The sequence below is a fragment of the Gorilla gorilla genome, chromosome 14 (genome assembly GCF_029281585.2).
Source record: "Gorilla gorilla gorilla isolate KB3781 chromosome 14, NHGRI_mGorGor1-v2.1_pri, whole genome shotgun sequence".
NCBI lineage: Eukaryota > Metazoa > Chordata > Mammalia > Primates > Hominidae > Gorilla > Gorilla gorilla.
In genome coordinates, this window is record NC_073238.2 from 64,894,313 (window position 1) to 64,910,794 (window position 16,482).

General features: G+C 44.5%; 1 long non-coding RNA gene across 1 annotated transcript in view; it reads left to right on the forward strand.

The window, feature by feature from the left end:
- Positions 1–1,236: 1,236 nt before the first annotated feature.
- LOC109029345 (uncharacterized) overlaps positions 1,237–16,482 on the forward strand; it is a 36,441-nt gene continuing 21,195 nt past the window's right edge. The window contains exon 1 of the long non-coding RNA XR_008670851.2: positions 1,237–1,694. This is a non-coding gene — a long non-coding RNA (uncharacterized lncRNA). The remainder of the gene's footprint in view (positions 1,695–16,482) is intronic.

Consider the following 16,482-nt stretch of genomic DNA (forward strand, 5'->3'; position numbering starts at 1 on the left):
TCCTGTGAATAAGTGCTAACAGGTGGGGCACTGACTCAAGTGCTAATAAGAAAGTTGTCTAGACAGTGCCCGTGTTTTCAGAGCATTTCATTCTCTGAGCCTTGTGAAACTATTGAAGACCAACATGTTTGGGCAGCTTTCTGAGAGTGCCTCTTATGATTACTCCTGGCAATCATCTTAGTGCTCATCAAACCTATTTCTTCTTCCTGGGCACAGGGTCAAACTATTTCACAGCCTTCTTGTATCTGGTGAGGTCATGTTGAGAGGTGACAGCGTGCTGGCAGTCCTCACAACCCTCGCTCGCTCTTGGCGTCTCCTCTGCCTGGGCTCCCACTTTGGCGGCACTTGAGGAGCCCTTCAGCCCACCGCTGCACTGTGAGAGCCCCTTTCTGGGCTGGCCAAGGCCAGATCCGGCTCCCTCAGCTTGCAGGGAGGTGTGGAGAGAGAGGCGCGAGCGGGAACTGGGGCTGCGCGCGGCGCTTGCGGGCCAGCTGGAGTTCCGGGTGGGCGTGGGCTTGGCGGGCCCCGCACTGGGAGCAGCCGGCTGGCCCTGCCGGTCCCGGGCAATGAGGGGCTTAGCTCCCGGGCCAGCGGCTGCGGAGGGTGTACTGGGTCCCCCAGCAGTGCCAGCCCACCGGCGCTGCTCTCGATTTCTCACCGGGCCTTAGCTGCCTTCCCGCGGGGCAGGGCTGGGGACCTGCAGCCCGTCATGCCTGAGCCTCCCACCCACTCCATGGGCTCCTGTGCGGCCTCCCCGATGAGCACCGCCCCCTGCTCCAGGGCGGCCAGTCCCATCGACCACCCAAGGGCTGAGGAGTGCGGGTGCACGGCGCGGGACTGGCAGGCAGCTTCACCTGCAGCCCCAGTGCAGGATCCACTGGGTGAAGCCAGCTGGGCGCCTGAGTCTGGTGGGGACGTGGAGAACCTTTATGTCTAGCTCAGGGATTGTAAATACACCAGTTGGCACTCTGTATCTAGCTCAAGGTTTGTAAACACACCAGTCAGCACTCTGTGTCTAGCTCAGGGTTTGTGAATGCACCAATCTACACTCTGTATCTAGCTAATCTGGTGGGGACTGGAGAACCTTTGTGTCTAGCTCAGGGATTGTAAACGCACCAATCAGCACCCTGTCAAAACAGACCACTCGGCTCTACCAATCAGCAGGATGTGGGTGGGGCCAGATAAGAGAATAAAAGCAGGCTGCCCGAGCTAGCAGTGGCAACCCGCTCGGGTCCCGTTCCACACTATGGAAGCTTTGTTCTTTCGCTCTTTGCGATAAATCTTGCTACTGCTCACTATTTGGGCCCAAGCTGCTTTTACGAGCTGTAACTTACCATGAAGGTCTGCAGCTTCACTCCTGAAGCCAGCAAGACCACAAGCCCACGGGGAGGAAAGAACAACTCTAGATGCGCGGCCCTAAGAGCCGTAACACTCACCTCGAAGGTCCGCAGCTTCACTCCTGAGCCAGCGAGACCACGAACCCACCAGAAGGAAGAAACTCCAAACACATCCGAACATCAGAAGGAACAAACTCCAGACGCGCCATCTTAAGAGCTGTAACACTCACCGTGAGGGTTCACGGCTTCATTCTTGAAGTCAGTGAGACCAAGAACCCACCAATTCCGGACACTGTGTGACTAGTTCTTGCCAATGCAATGTGAGCAAAGCAGTGTGTCATTTCTAGGCCAAGGCAGGTAAGAATGGATGGGCTTTCTCCTTTCTCTGCTTTCCCTACCCATTTCTGCTGGTTTGTGTTTAAGATGGAGGAGCCACAGCATGGGAGAAGCCTGCTTCCTGAAAGACCACCTGGAGAAGAGCCCCTATTGCTGACCTGTGCAGAACCATACTTTAGGTGTTAAGTCACTGAGATTCTGAGATTATTTATTAAAACAAGTAACATGACATTGCCAATGTGCTACTCTTATGCCAGTATGTCACTCTTATGCCAATACGTTACTCTTATGAAATATTACCTTTGCTGAAACATTCCATCTCTAAGAATTTCTAAAATATGGGTCAAATACGTAGACGGACTCTTTTGCTAGGAGATGGACCACAGAGTTTTGTAGTAGAAGTTTAAGTAATAGGAAATAATATATAATTAGTAGGAGATAACATATGAATGACACATGGAATAAGAGTTTCAATATTTATTTATCTGAGATGGAGTCTTGCTCTGTCGCAAGTTGGAGTGCAGTGGTGTGATCTCAACTCACTGCAACCTCTGCCTCCCGGGTTCAAGTGCTTCCCTTGCCTCAGCCTCCTGAGTAGCTGAGATTACTACATGTGTGCGCCACCATGCCTGGCTAATTTTTGTATTTTTAGTAGAGACGGAGTTTCACCATGTTGATCAGGCCGGTCTCAAATTCCTGACCTTGTGATCCGCCTGCCTCGGCCTCCCAAAGTGTTTCAATATTTAAATTCCTTCCAAGTTACAATATTTAAATATCCTTCATCTCACTCATGGAGCCTGAGCGGTGACCAGTGTTCTTCATTCCAGCCTTTGCTCTGTGTGCATCCTGTTTCTTGGGGCTTTAGTTGTGGGCATCAGCTCTTGGCTTTCCAAGATCCACAAGAAATTGAATAATCTCTGGCCATCTCAGATGTATAATTATCTCCTTGGGTTGTTTTAAAACCTACCCCTCACATCTCAAAAACCTATTCAATGGGACAGGTTGCCACCATCTGTTTTTCAACTGCCATTTTTTTTTCTTTCTTGCTCGTTGGAAGGTTTGTCTTCTAATTATTTTATCAGCTTCCCCATATGTGATGTGTCTTCTTTCATACTGTGCCCTGTCTGTACTATGACAATTCATGGTCTGCAGACAGCGCTCTGGTTCCTGGCCCACGGCTGGGTTGCAGCTCCGTCAGTCTCCCGGCACCAGAGTCTTCTCTTGGGTTTCTGGGGTTCCAAGTGAGAGACAGAAAAAGAACACTCAGCACCCTGGTTTGGGGACCATCTGTGACAGCCTGAACACATAGCATTATTTTTATGTTTTCCCTCTTTTCTAGTTCTGTATTGGAAAAAAAAAAAAAAGAAAAGGCCAGAGACAGTAGCCTTTGTATTACTGGAGTTCAAGAGGTTTAGGGAGAGGACAGCTGTTCACAATGCTGGATAGTGAGGACCTCATGTCATCGTCATGGAAGGGGGCTTGATTCTAGTCATCTGGTTCTGAGCACCTGCTGTTTTGGCAGAAGGTGATTGATCACTTAGCACAGCACTTCAGAGGCTATCCAGAGGCTATCCAGAGGGGAATATGATCCTATAGCCCTATGCTCCCATTTTACTGATGAGGAAACTGAACCCTAGAGTCAAATTGAGAGTTCCTCAAAGATAGTCAACAGACCGAAGCCAGTCTGAGAACCACTTACTCCTGGTGGTTGGAATATAGAAAGTGACAGTAAGTTTTAAAAAACTTTTATGGTAATTTGACAGAGAAATTTTAAGTCATCTAGGCCTATATTTCATATGTCTTTAAAAGTCCAGGTGTGTTGTCATTTGTTTTATTTTCTATAATAAACTTTATTTTGGGAACAGTTTTAGATTTACAGAAACATTGAGAAGATAGTACAGAGAGTTTGCACATACTCTGCAGTATCTTATAGATAGTGTAAGACAGTAAAATTAATATATTACATTAGCTACAATTAGTGAACCAATACTGATACGTTATGATTCATTGAAATTCATACTTTATTCAGATATTCTTAGTTTTTAACCTAATGTCCTTTTTCTCTTTCAGAATCCTATCCAGCGATACCGTATTACCACTAATCATCATGTCTCTTCTTGATTGTGACAATTTCTCAGACTTTTCTTGGTTTCCATGACTTTGAAAGATTTGAAAATTATCGGGCAGGTGTTTTGTAGGATGTCCTTCAATTGGGATTTGCCTTTCTCATGATTAAACTGGGCTTATGGGTTTGGGGGAGGAAGACCAAAGAGCTGAAGTGCCATTTTCACCACATCATATCAAGGCTACATACTTTGCACAGGACTTATCACTGTTGTTGATGTTGACCTTGGTCGTCTGGCAGAGGCAGTCTTTGCCAGTTTTCTTTACTGTAAAGTTATCTTCTTCCCTGCCCCTACTTTCATACTATGCTCTTTTGAAGGCAGTTACTATGTGTAGGCCACACTTAGGGAGTGTGGAGTTGTAGTTTATTTTAGTGTACTTGACAAGAAATTGGTTTGTGATATATTGAAAGTGAAAATGGTCCTCCAACACTGCTCATTTGAGAAGCACTGCTCTAAAAACCCTGTGTAAGGGCACACAGAAGAAATGCTGGGACAGAGCCCAAGGCATCTTGGCTTCAGTCCCAGGTCCTGTCATTCCCCAGAGCCTAACTTGTGCATCCATCTAACTGTGGGGCCAATTTGGCTGGCTCTGTAACACCACAGACTACCCCCTAACTTTCCATGAATCTTAAGGAGTGCTTCAAGTCTTGGTGGACGTTTCTGGAATACTAGTTTCCTCAAACCTTGATGCATTCATTTGTCAGAGTTACTGTTTTAGGTCAGGTTCAATGGCAAATAGGTTCTGAGATGGAGATTTGTACACAGAAAATTCTTTTGGTGGGTGATAGGAGAAGGACAGGTCAGAAGGAGAAGTCAAACGTCAATGCAGTCCAAATAAAAGCCCCTGCCAATCTTACGGGGAACTTTGGACCTGGGATGGCCGTTCAGAGTTGCTCTGAAATTAAGCAGAAAGATCAGCTTTGACTGCCCCCACCCCACCCCACCAAACCCACCCAACACATACACATTGACCAGGTACTGGATTGGATACTGTCTGTCTTTGGGAGGGAGGTGTCACTGGGAAACGTGGCTCCCTTAGCCCATGAACATAACTTAAAAAGGAACTCAGCTAAGCCACCAGAAGTCAACACTCCTGGCAGCTGGGGGATGAATACTTAGGACCTGATGAGAGATCCGGATGGCACCCTGCAGCACTTGCCACAGATACGATTACTGTTTTTAATTCGTTTGCCTTTGTGTTGTGTCTAGATTCCAAGAACCAGGAGGTTGTTTGCTGTACTCTCCCTTGTACAGTTAGCTGTCTCTAGTGCCTGAATGCACTAATTGTCCTTTGGGTATGGATGAGGTAATGAAGGAAAGGGATGCTGGGAAGAGAGGCCACATGAGAAGGTTAGTGTGGGTGTAAGACATAATGCAGAGGATCTGTATTTGTGCCATCTGCCTGCTTCTATGATTCATCTGGGTCTGTGCACCCTTGTAATCAGCAGGCTGCAGCAAACTAAGTGTTGCTTGCTAAAGAAAAATGAAAGCTGGAACTTCAGCAGGGAAGAAAGTATATGCCCCACCGTGATGAGTACAAACACACAGCATCAGGGAAGCCACACAGAATGAAGCTCTGAGAAGACTGTTAGCGTTTTCCCTCCACGCCCCAGGGGAAAAGGTGCAAGTAACAGAATTATTCCAATTGGTCAAGAATTCATCTTTCCTGTCACTTGTCTCTTGTGGGAGTTCAAACTTGCTGAGTCCCACCCATTTTGATTGAGAGTGAAAAGAAAGACATTTTAATTTAAGAGCAGAAGATGGAACTTGAGGGCAGAACGAATTTGGCAAATGTAAATTCTTATCCAAAAAGCATGCTTCCTGTACTTGGCACCTTGTTTCCCCGATTCTGCCTGATGTCCATCTCTTTTTCTCATTGCAGTTTGAATTCAGGCATGTGTCTTTCCTCTCAGCTTCACCATGCATAAGGGGATACTTGGCACGAATGAGCTCATCCTGGCTGATAGGAAAATCTTATAATTAGGCAAAGAAACTCGAACTGAAGCCCTTTTCCCTCCATGAGCATCTTTCACTAACTGGCCTAGGAGTTGGTGCCTACCATTTGGATTGTATGTAGCTATGGGGCAGGAAAGGGTTAAAGGATTTAGAAAGAATTGAAATAAAAACGAAAATTTTTTCCCTATTAAGATAGCAGAAGTTCGAATGTGAATCACTGTTTTGCATAATAAGCATGGCCATATAATAATAGCTAACATTGTTGAGTTCTTTCTTAGTGCTGGGCACTGTGCTAAGCACTTTATAGGGGTTATCTCATTTTATGTTCATCATGACTCAGTAATGTGGATATTATTACAACCCCTCAAGACAGATGATGAAACTAAGACTTGGAGAGGTTAGGCAAGTTGCCTAAGTGTGGAGATAAAATTCAAATCTAGGTACCAATGTTTTTGAACCACTCCTGTACTGCTTCAGTAGCTATGGGATGGGGATGGGAGAGTAGTTTGAATGGGAAAATCGGAAGTGTCCTCACATAGGCCTCTTACGGAAAAGCCCTTCTGAAAAGCATCCTACTGTAAGTTTCCTTCTTGTAGCTTAGACCATTTTCTTTTGTGCTAACAAGAGAGACCAAAGGGACGGTTGAGATCTGAAACTTAAGTCAGAACCTTAAGATTGAATTTGGGACCTCTGATATTGACTCGGAGTCTGTGGCATGAAGATGATGACCAAGGCCGTAGATTTGGATAAGATTGTTCCAAGAGGAAACGTGCAAAAAGGAGGTCAAAGAGTTCAGGCTGGATTTTTGGGAAGCCAACATTTAAATTAGGACATGTAGAGGAAAATAAGCCAACAGGAAGGTCCAGAAAGAAGAGTTAATCGTTCTGTGGTAATCCAGGAGAGGGAGGTGTGTCGCTATCCAGAGGCAATGAGGCAAAACTGTCAGCTTGGATGACATCTTGTCTTCTAAGACAGGGGAGGTGGAAAGAAAGATCAGAAGAAAGGTGACTACATTAGAAGGTGGAGAGGAAGCAGAGTTAAGGAAGTCCACGCCAGGGCCTCTATAATCTTAAGGAAGTAGAATGTTCATTTCTTTGGGGTTTTCACACTCAATTCCTTCCTTCCCCAAGTATGCCCCAGGTGGCACTCAAGCAGGAGTACCTCAACCCAAGAGTAATCCAGCTGTTGACCTTGACAAAATCGTGTTGGCTTGACAGAGAGAAAGATGTGTCTGTGCCTTTGCTGGGAAGCTGGTAATAGAGACCATGGCTGCACGACTGCCAGCTCTCATGTGGCTCGGTTGACAGGGGTTTCACCCTCTGATGAACTTCTCCAAACTTTCTTGGAAAACCAGCTGGGCAGGTTTACCTTTTGTCTACTGCCTTGGATGGATCTCATTTCTATCCTAGTTTGGGGTTAAGTATTTTCTGGCTGCCTCCTGCCTTTGGAGCATCCAGAGACAGGTGACATGTGGACACTGCTCACTCCTTTTTCTACTGGGAACTTTGGGCTGAGGCCAACTCTTGTGAGTGCTAAAGTGCTTGGGGGTTGGCAAATTCAAGGTAAACACTGCCTGACGTCAGACTCCTGTGAGATATCCTACATCCAGACTCCCAGAGTGGGAGCTTGCAGCCTGGCAGGTCTTCCTTTCCTTCAGTGCTTTGGTGCCTGCCTCATTTATGTGACTGTTAGTTGAATATTTTGTACTTTGAAAATATATGAAACCCATTAGTCAGTGGAGTAGGATTTTAGCACTCCAATTTCTCATTTTATGGACAGAGACTGAGGTTCAGAAAGGATTGACTTGTCCAAAGTCACATGGCTGGTTTGAATCCAGGTCTTCTGGTTCCTAGTCCATAGCTCTTCTCATTTTTATCATGCAATAAAAGGTAGCTCATCACAGAAATGTAAAGAGAAAGAATGGCGACCTCTCTGCTTTCCCACAATTCTTACCAGTTTTGTATCTCTTGCTCCCAGTTAGACAGGTTGTAATTGACTTTGTCTCTTCATGGAAGGGTACCCGTAGCTCACACCCATAGCTAAAACCAACTCAATCCCCTGAATCATTTCTATTTACAATCTATTTCCTAGATTTAAAAAATTAGTGAACAAATCTCTTCTTTCTGCAGATAGGAATATACCCTTAGGGCAACAATCCTGGAGAAATTTGACTTAAATTTAAACCAGATTACAAAACACTGGGGACAGGCATTGGTGGAGGTGGGATGAGATTATCATAGCAGCTCAGCGATGAGTGTTTAGCATAGTCTATTCTAAGTTTATAACAACGCTGGGCATTGTTCTATTTTACTGTACAGGAAACTGGGTCACAAAGAAGTTAAGTAATTAACCCAGGTCCCTAGGGTTAATTATGTTAATTAAGTGTCAGTGCTGGATTTCAAATGTTCATTTAACTGGCTCTGATGGCTGTGCTCTTTCTACTACCCAGTGGTTCTCTAACTTGATGTATAAAAATTTTCTGAGAAGATTATTTAAAAAGTAGTTTCCACCCAATCCAAGGATTCCGATTCAGCAGGGCTGAGGTAGATTGGAGAATCTATATTTTAAAAAATGCCCTCAGTGGTTCTGGCATAAAGTGTTGGGAATTCCTGGAGGAAAAAAACAGAGAGGTGGGGGGCAGTGGGTGCAGATGGCAGCTTCCCCTCTTTGACAGCTTGGGGCTAGGCCAGACACTCTCCAAGTCTCACAGCCTCCCTAGACCTGGTCAGGTGTCCTCTGATTGCAAAGGGTGGGAGGCCTCGGCAAGCTGTGCTGGAGGAACTCGCATTAAGACAAGGCTCCCCAGCGTGGAAATCCCAAGTTCACCCAGCAGTTTCAAAGTTAGGGATGTAGTTCCTTCTCTGTTGTTTTCCTTTCCAAAGAAAGACTCATTTCCAACCATACTCTAAGCCCAGAGGTGGACTTTTCCTTGTCTCTATTCTTAGTGTTGGCACAAGTGGCTGGCCCAGGGAAGTGCCCAGTGTTCATTGAATCATGAATGGTGGAGGGCATACTCAGGCGTTCAGTCCTGGTGAGTTAGGTTCAAGGGCTTCCCTTTCTAAGTGTCTCCTGTTTGAGAGTTACACTCTGTGTGGGGGCTACCCTCTGGAATGTAGCTCTAAGGAACACATAGCTGAGGGTCCCAAAGTAGGCAGTTTTCTAAGGGGCATAGAGATGAGTGTGTGTGATAGTTTTTATCCTCCCTGATATTTTACAAATTGAATCTCATTTACTTGTGGGAAAATACTATAGAGATTAAATTTCTAATCTAGCCGGCCTGTAATTATTTCTTCTCTTTAGCCAATCACTGATACTTCAGGCGGCTCCTTCCCAATCCAGAGTCAGCAGCAAGTATCATCAACTCGCCTTCTAATATTTCTCCTGGATAATAAGGCAAACAATCAGGAGATTCCAAGAGCCTGAACCCTAATCAAAGAATCTGGTCTTTTGGTTCCTCGATATCATCACATGCCCTAGGGCTCTAATTTTCCATGCCTACAAACCTCAAAACTCAAGTAAAGGCCTCTGATGATTTTCCATAATGTGATTCCATGTGTTACAGTATTCCCTGCTCAGCTCCCACCTCCAAATGTACACTACGTTTAAAGTAAGCCAACATGCACAGAGAGACAAGATAACTCACCATCTTGATAGTCGAAACTTTATCATTTACCTGAGTTTCCTCCTTCTCACCCATGTCATCCAGAAAACTGAAAATGGTCCAGGCACAAATTAATGAAACAGGTGGATGGGAGGCATGAGGTGGTCATGGTGGCTGTGGTGACCTGGCGGGGGTATGCGCTCCCCAAAGGAGGCAGGTTCCATTTAGACACATCCAGTTTATTCCAGGTGATAACATAGGCAAAGGGCTGGCAAGTGTTCTCATTCTTCAGGAGAAGCTGCAAATATGAATGAGATCTCCAGATTTAAAAGATGTTGGTGTTATAGACCGCCTATCTTTCCTTCCTTCCTTCCTTCCTTCCTTCCTTCCTTCCTTCCTTCTTTCCTTCCTCCCTTCCCTTCCCTTCCCTTTCCTTTCCTGCCTCCCTCCCTCATCCCCTCCTCTTTCACTCCTTATTTCCTCGTTCTACAAATATTGTTTATGTACTCCCCAAAATTCATATATTGAGGCCCTAACCCCTCTACCATGTGATGATAATGGAGATGGGATCTTTGAGAGGTAATGATGGTTACATCAGATCATGCAGGTTGGGCCCTTATGGTGGGATTAGTGGCCTTATAAGAGGAAGAGAGAGAGATCTTTTGCTCGCCTCGCATACATTCACTGAGGAAAGGCCATGTGAGGACATAGTGAGAAGTTGGCGACTACAGCGCAGGAGTGAGCCCTCACCAGGACCTGAATTCACTGGCACCTTGATCTTGGACTTTTCAGCCTTAAAAACACATTTCTGTTGCTTAAGCCACCTGGTCTATTGTATTTTATTAGAGCAGCTCGAGAAGACTAACACAGTTGATCATGAGTGCTGGACAACAAATTATATCCTTAGATCAGATGATTGCTGACCATTTGCCTGCTTTGTTGTAAAAAGGGCATTAAAAAATGAAATTAGGGATGGACGAGTGGGTACAAAAGGGAGAAGGAATTAACACAATTTTGAGGTATCAGCAGGTAGGTAGGGCTGGTTGGTTGTTTTCTAAACAGCTGTGCTCGAAGTAATATTTTAGCAAGATAGGGGCTTTGGAGCCTGCTTGGGAAGGCTCAGTTTCCTTCCTTCCCTTGCCTTCCCTTCCTTTCCCTTTCCCTTTCCCTTTCCCTTCCCCTTTCCCTTCCTTCCTTTCCTTTCCTTTCTTTCTTTCCTCCCTCCTTCTTTCCCCCCTCTCTCTCACTCCTTATTTCCTTGTCCTACAAATATTTATGGTGCACTCCCTCCCTAAGCACCTCCACCCCCCCAACCCCTGACCAACTGCACTAGGCCCCTGAGAACACAAAGGAGCAAATGACTTGGTCTTTGTGTTTCAGGAGCTTTAGGCTCCCTAGAGCTCTGATTTGTCTAAGTGGAGCTGTGAAAGGAGGGCAAGTTTTCCGGGCCATCATTTCTGCACCCTTGTCCCCTGGGAGTTGACATAGAACTAGTGGCTGCTCTGATTCAGAGTCACGTGAGAGGAGGTGCTTGAATGCTGCTCTCCTGTATCAACATCCCCCTCCTAATTTAGATCAGAATTGATTCTTTGGTTGTGGGCAGCATGGCAGAGGGGAGAAGGTTCAGAGAGGCTGCATTGCTCAATCGCTTTCCTTCGGGCAGGTTGGATTGTGATTGCCATGAAGTGAAAATATCCATAACCCTGAGTGGTCATGGGTTTGAGCATGTGTAGCCACTGCTCCTATAACTTGGCTGCTGGAGGCTGGTGGTAACCAGGACAAAGAGAGAAGAGACTCTTATGTTAGAGAAATGTAGTGTTTATAATAAAATAAACCTTATAGCATTTCTAAAAAAAGTATTCAGGCAAGTAAATGACAGTCAGTAAACCATCTGCTAGTGAGGTCCACACAAAGCCCATTCATGTATTTACTCAGTAACCTATCATTGTGGAGGGCATTGGATTAGGAGCTGTGGATATTGGTGATTAAGCTGCAGGTCTTGCTTGGTCTGGAAATTGAAAAACTGATTTTTCCCAACACTGTATCTGCATATCTTGGCTTCATGAAGATAAGGACCCGTGGCTGCAAAGGTCTAGGGGGTAGAGCAGAGGGCTTCTGGCATTTAATCTCTGTTAAAAATACTTTTCAAAATCATTTTACCAGCATATCAAAGCTGTAAAATATATTAAGTTAAATAAGAAAAAAAAATCAGAGATGTAACTGTTAAAATCTAGAGTATTTTAGTTGAAAGACTGGGACATGAAAAGTAAATTTTCAACTTGAGAACACTTTGTCTCAGGGAGGTTTTAAAAAAAAACACCTTAAAAATAACAAGAGCTTCAAAGCAAGTGTTTTTATCACTGGCAAAGCAGGTGGTCCCACATTTATTGTATGCAGGGCTCAGGGAAGCTTAAACTTAAAATTTTTAACGATTTTTAAAAGTTCAGCTAAAAGACATTATTCTGGGATAGAAAAAAGTCTATTTATTCCACTCTAGGTACTCCGAAGCAGGGTATGGATTCTGCTTTCATCTTCCAATGCAAGCCTGTTTCCACAGGGTTGAGATCTGGCATGGACAATTTCAGCCTGAAACGATTACTTTTGGAAATTTGCAGTGAGTGGAAACAGTCATGTAGAGCTGTGGATCTTGCTACCTGGATCAATAACTTCTTCTAGTTAAGCTTCTTGCCAAGGAAAAGCAAGGAATATCGAATTTCATAGACCTAATGAACCACTGGAAACTGCTTGCACCCATGTGTGCAAGGATCGCTTTTTATGATTTATACAAACCAAAGCACTCATTGGAATAAGAATAATAGCTAACGTTTATTTATCATTTATTATCCTGGCCACGGTGCCAAGTATTTATATACAGTGAGTTATTTAATCCCTGCAACAACCCATGGGTAGGTACTATTATTTTTCCTTCTTTATAGGTAAGAACATTGAGGCACAAAAATGCTAAATTACAGAGTGGGATCAATGTGTTGCTCGCTTAGAAAATGAGTCAAGTTCAATATGTGTGAGTAAATGTGAACATTCCCACTTCCTTGTCACTTGGTTTTCTTTCTCAAGTTTGGTGTGTTTGCTCTGTGTTCACAGGATATTGTTAATTTCTTAGTCCTTTGAAGAAAAATCAAATTTTTTCTTAAGAAGAGACTTTTGAAACTCAGAATATGAATTCAAGAAGCAAAAAAGAAAATAGAATTTCACAAATGGGATACCAATAGCTTGGAAAAATCCATTGCTTTTGCAGGGTTTGTTATTGAGGGAACCCTGCCTTTCCCAGCATCCTTGACATTTCTTCCTCAAATAAAAGGTAATAAAATGCAACCAACTGACTCATTTTCTAAGTGAATGACATATTTACTCTGCTCTTTAAGTTTAAACTCTTAGCAATTCCCCAATCCTTAGTTCCCATGAAATGTAATGTTCTCTTCCTAAAATGTTTGGCCAAGTTGGGGAAGGTGGGCATGGCAGTGTGAGCCTGTAGCCAGGTTCCAAGGTTCGCTTGAGGTCAGGAGGTTGAGACTAGCCTGGGCAATATGGCAAGACTCTGTCTCCACAAAAAAATAAAAATAAAAATAAAAAATAAATAAATAAAAAATAAAATATTAAATGTTTGGTCTTCTACAACCTGGCTTTCCACTTCTCATTCCCAATCATGCTCTGGGACCACCTCTCTCCTGTGCTGAGGAAGGCTAAGGAAGCACTGTGTTCAAAGAACACAGTGCTCAATCCATCCTGCATTGATGCCTTTGCTATGACAGTTTCCCCTGGTCTCTTCCTCCTCTGAGTCTAGCTCGAGGGCCACTTCCGAACAGCTGCAGAGTTGAGCTGCTCCTCGGTACACTTCACTGTTGAACCAACCTGGGCCACAGGTGTTGCAGTGAGGTTGTCTTCAGAGCCTCACCCTACAGGAAGAAAGTCTGTGAAGTTTCTGGCCCTGGCACAAAGCTGCAGAATCTTGGTGAATCAAACAACTTCTCCAAGCCTCAAAGAAGGCACTTTAAAAATTGTGAAGCACTAATTGAAGGAGAGGAGAGCGTCAAGGATTCCGTCCTCCACTTACTAGTAGCTGTCTTATTCATTTGGGACTGCCGACCCCCAGATAGCCTTCATCCCTGGAAATGTGCCTGAGATGCATGTCTCTTCACATGCTTGGGCCTTCCAGAATGTACCAAAAGCCAGGGTTAAACAATGTCAGCTGGATGAACACATTTCAGTGGCAAAGGCTGTTGGAAACTACCACTGTGTTACGTTTCACTTTAAACTCCTCCCCTTGAAGTGAAGCTAAGTCAGGCCAGAGAATTGAATGGATTTGCCCTTGGCCACAGTATGAGGTGGTGGAGTAAGCGGAAGGAGAATGTGGTATGTGTTACAGGCTGTCAGTATTTGCCAGACTATGGTCTTTTAAAAAATATATACATACATTGGACAAAGAGTTTGGCATTATAAAAAGAATCTTTTAAGTACCACAGTCTTTTATCCAGAACATTATTAAGAACTTTTTATTAAAAATTAAGATGCCTCAGAAACCATATAAAATTTTAACAGGCTCTACCTTTCCACTTCACCTTTTCCAGGGCACCTCAGGAGAGGTGGTAGAATTCTCAAACATTTGGAGAGCTCTGCGAGGAACATTCTACTTTGCCAATTTGTCCCTGTATTGGCCCAGGGCAGCCATTTACCACCTTGTTTTTGGTTATTTCAGCTGCTGCTAGGCGTTCTCCTTCAAACACACCTGCATTGCTGTGAGGACACTGCCCCACAGGCGGAACACGATGTGTTTCTCAGAGCTGCGGACTGTGGGCTGTAGGCTCCCACAGCCCCGTGTGTGTGAGCCCGTTGGCGCTCACCAAGCTCTTCTGAAGTTCTCTGGTTTCCTCTGACTTCTCTTCTGGATGGGAACTTAGGTACGGGACCAGTCCCATATATATTCATCAGTGCAGGTCCCTTTGTTCAACTCAAATGAGCACCACATGGGGTTCCTTCTTTCTGTGGGCCTCAATCCCTTCTGTGCTTGTCTTTTAAACTAATCTGCTCACATGGGGAGAGTCTTTTAAAATTTTTCCTGAATGTACCTCTTTTTATCTTCAAGAGACCCTTTGCCATTCTAGGGTGCTGTAATTTGACAAATAAATCCTTGTCCCACTTTCCCCTGCCCTGGTTTCTTACCTAGATCCTGGCCTTTCGTTCACCTGCCGTCTTTCAGAGTGGAGAGTACTCACCCTTCAGTCTCCTATTCACTGCAGTCCCCCAAATTCCCTTCTCTTGGGTGGTCTCCTTTATCACTTTCATATTTCTCTAATTCTAATAGCAAGACTTCAGGCCCAGCTTGAGAAAGCATGCATTTTCCTCCTTCATGTTCGTACAGTCCATTGGACATCCTTACCATCAGCTCTTGTTGGTTGAAAGATCTGAAAACTTTCAACTGGCCATTTCCTGAGGTTCTCTTTTTTGTTCATGGAGAAGCAACTGGAGCCCTTCAGTCTGGGCACAGTCAGGAATTTTCTGGATTGCTGCCATTATTCTTTTATTCAGTAAACATTTGCTGAGTCCCTTCCATATAAAAGTCAGTATCCCAGGGGCTGGGGATACAAGAACATGACCAAGGCTCTGCCTAAAGGGGCTTGCAGGCTGGTGCGGGAGACACAGTGACACATGTTGCCTTCTATTGGATACCAGTGCAATAGGTTGGAGTGGGAGCAGGATGTATGGGATGCTCTGCCCCATGCCAGAGGATGGACCACCTCATTCAGCAAGGGAAGGGGTGTCAGGGAAAGCTGTCACCAAAAAGCCCTAGTTGAACTGAGCTGCGAAGCACAATGAGTCATTCACCAGGCAAAGTCAGCCAGGGCATTCCTGGTGGAGGCAGCCACACAGGCAAAGGTTCAGAAGTGTGCAACGGGGTTGACTATGTCCATTCTTTTTATGAATGTTGTCAAAGCTTCAGTAATCTTGCCCCTGTGCGTTTCTTGTCTGCCCTGCAGGCAGAATGAACTGTGAGTGGGTTATCAGGAAAGGTCAAAGACTGCATGGCTGGTGTGAGGGGCTGCGGGGCTGGGCCAGGGAAGGGGGAGGGAAGGGTGAGTCACTTGAAAGTTTTGTGTGCTGAGACATGGCTCTTAAAGGAGTTCTGGGGTTTTTGCAGAGGAGAAAGTGCTTAAAGGCAGATTATGCAGCCAACAGTGAGCCAGTAAATGGTTTCACTGGGGCCTATAATGGGACATTTTGGCAGCCTTCTTTATTGGGTTTGGGGCTCTCTGGCTATCAGATACCTTTCTGTTCTCTCCTTGTGAATGCCCATGAGGGGTTTAGGGTAAAAATGTGGAGCTTTTAAGCATCTTAATGTGATTTCAATTGCATTTTAATTTTTAATAAAATGTTGAATAAAGTTCTGCTCAAAGAGCCACAGGGATGAGAAGATTCTACTTAATAGGGAGCGCAGTATTTTCATACTGGGAGATAGATGGGTTTAACAAGACCCTGGTACATCTCTTTCAAGTAAGTGCAATAAATGGTTCTGTTGGAATGGGAAAGAAGGGAGGTGCATACATACATGCATATATCTTATTTTTCTGTATAGCCAGTAATTCCACTCTTTGGAAGTAACCGCCGAGCTTTTGGCATCTTTGACTAATACCCTCCTCATATGATAGCTACACTGCTCCAAAGACGGTACAGACATCTGAGCCAAACATTTTTTCTGTTTCGTTTGCAAGAAATGGAACTGACAGATATACCTGTCTATTTTGTTTCCAAGAAAATGTCTTGTTAGAAATGTGTGAAAATGTATTATATGACAGTTGCTGAAAATGTTTCAGATGCAGCAATAAACTGATTGTGGTTTTTGGACCAGATGTGCACCATGTTTAGAATTTATTGTACTTCTCTGTATTCTAGCCCAGTGCTTAACTAAATAGAGAGAAGTGCTTTGCTTTTCAGTGAGACTTCTTATGTGGATGAATGGCATTTTCCTCCATTTCATGATGGGAAATTATAGGAATCATGCAAATTGGAAATAGTCACTCACCTCACACCCATTGTGTAGCTGAGAAGACTCAAACTAAGGGCCTGTTGTCTTTGTCCTGACTCCTGAGGTTAAGGAGAAGACGTAGCCTGC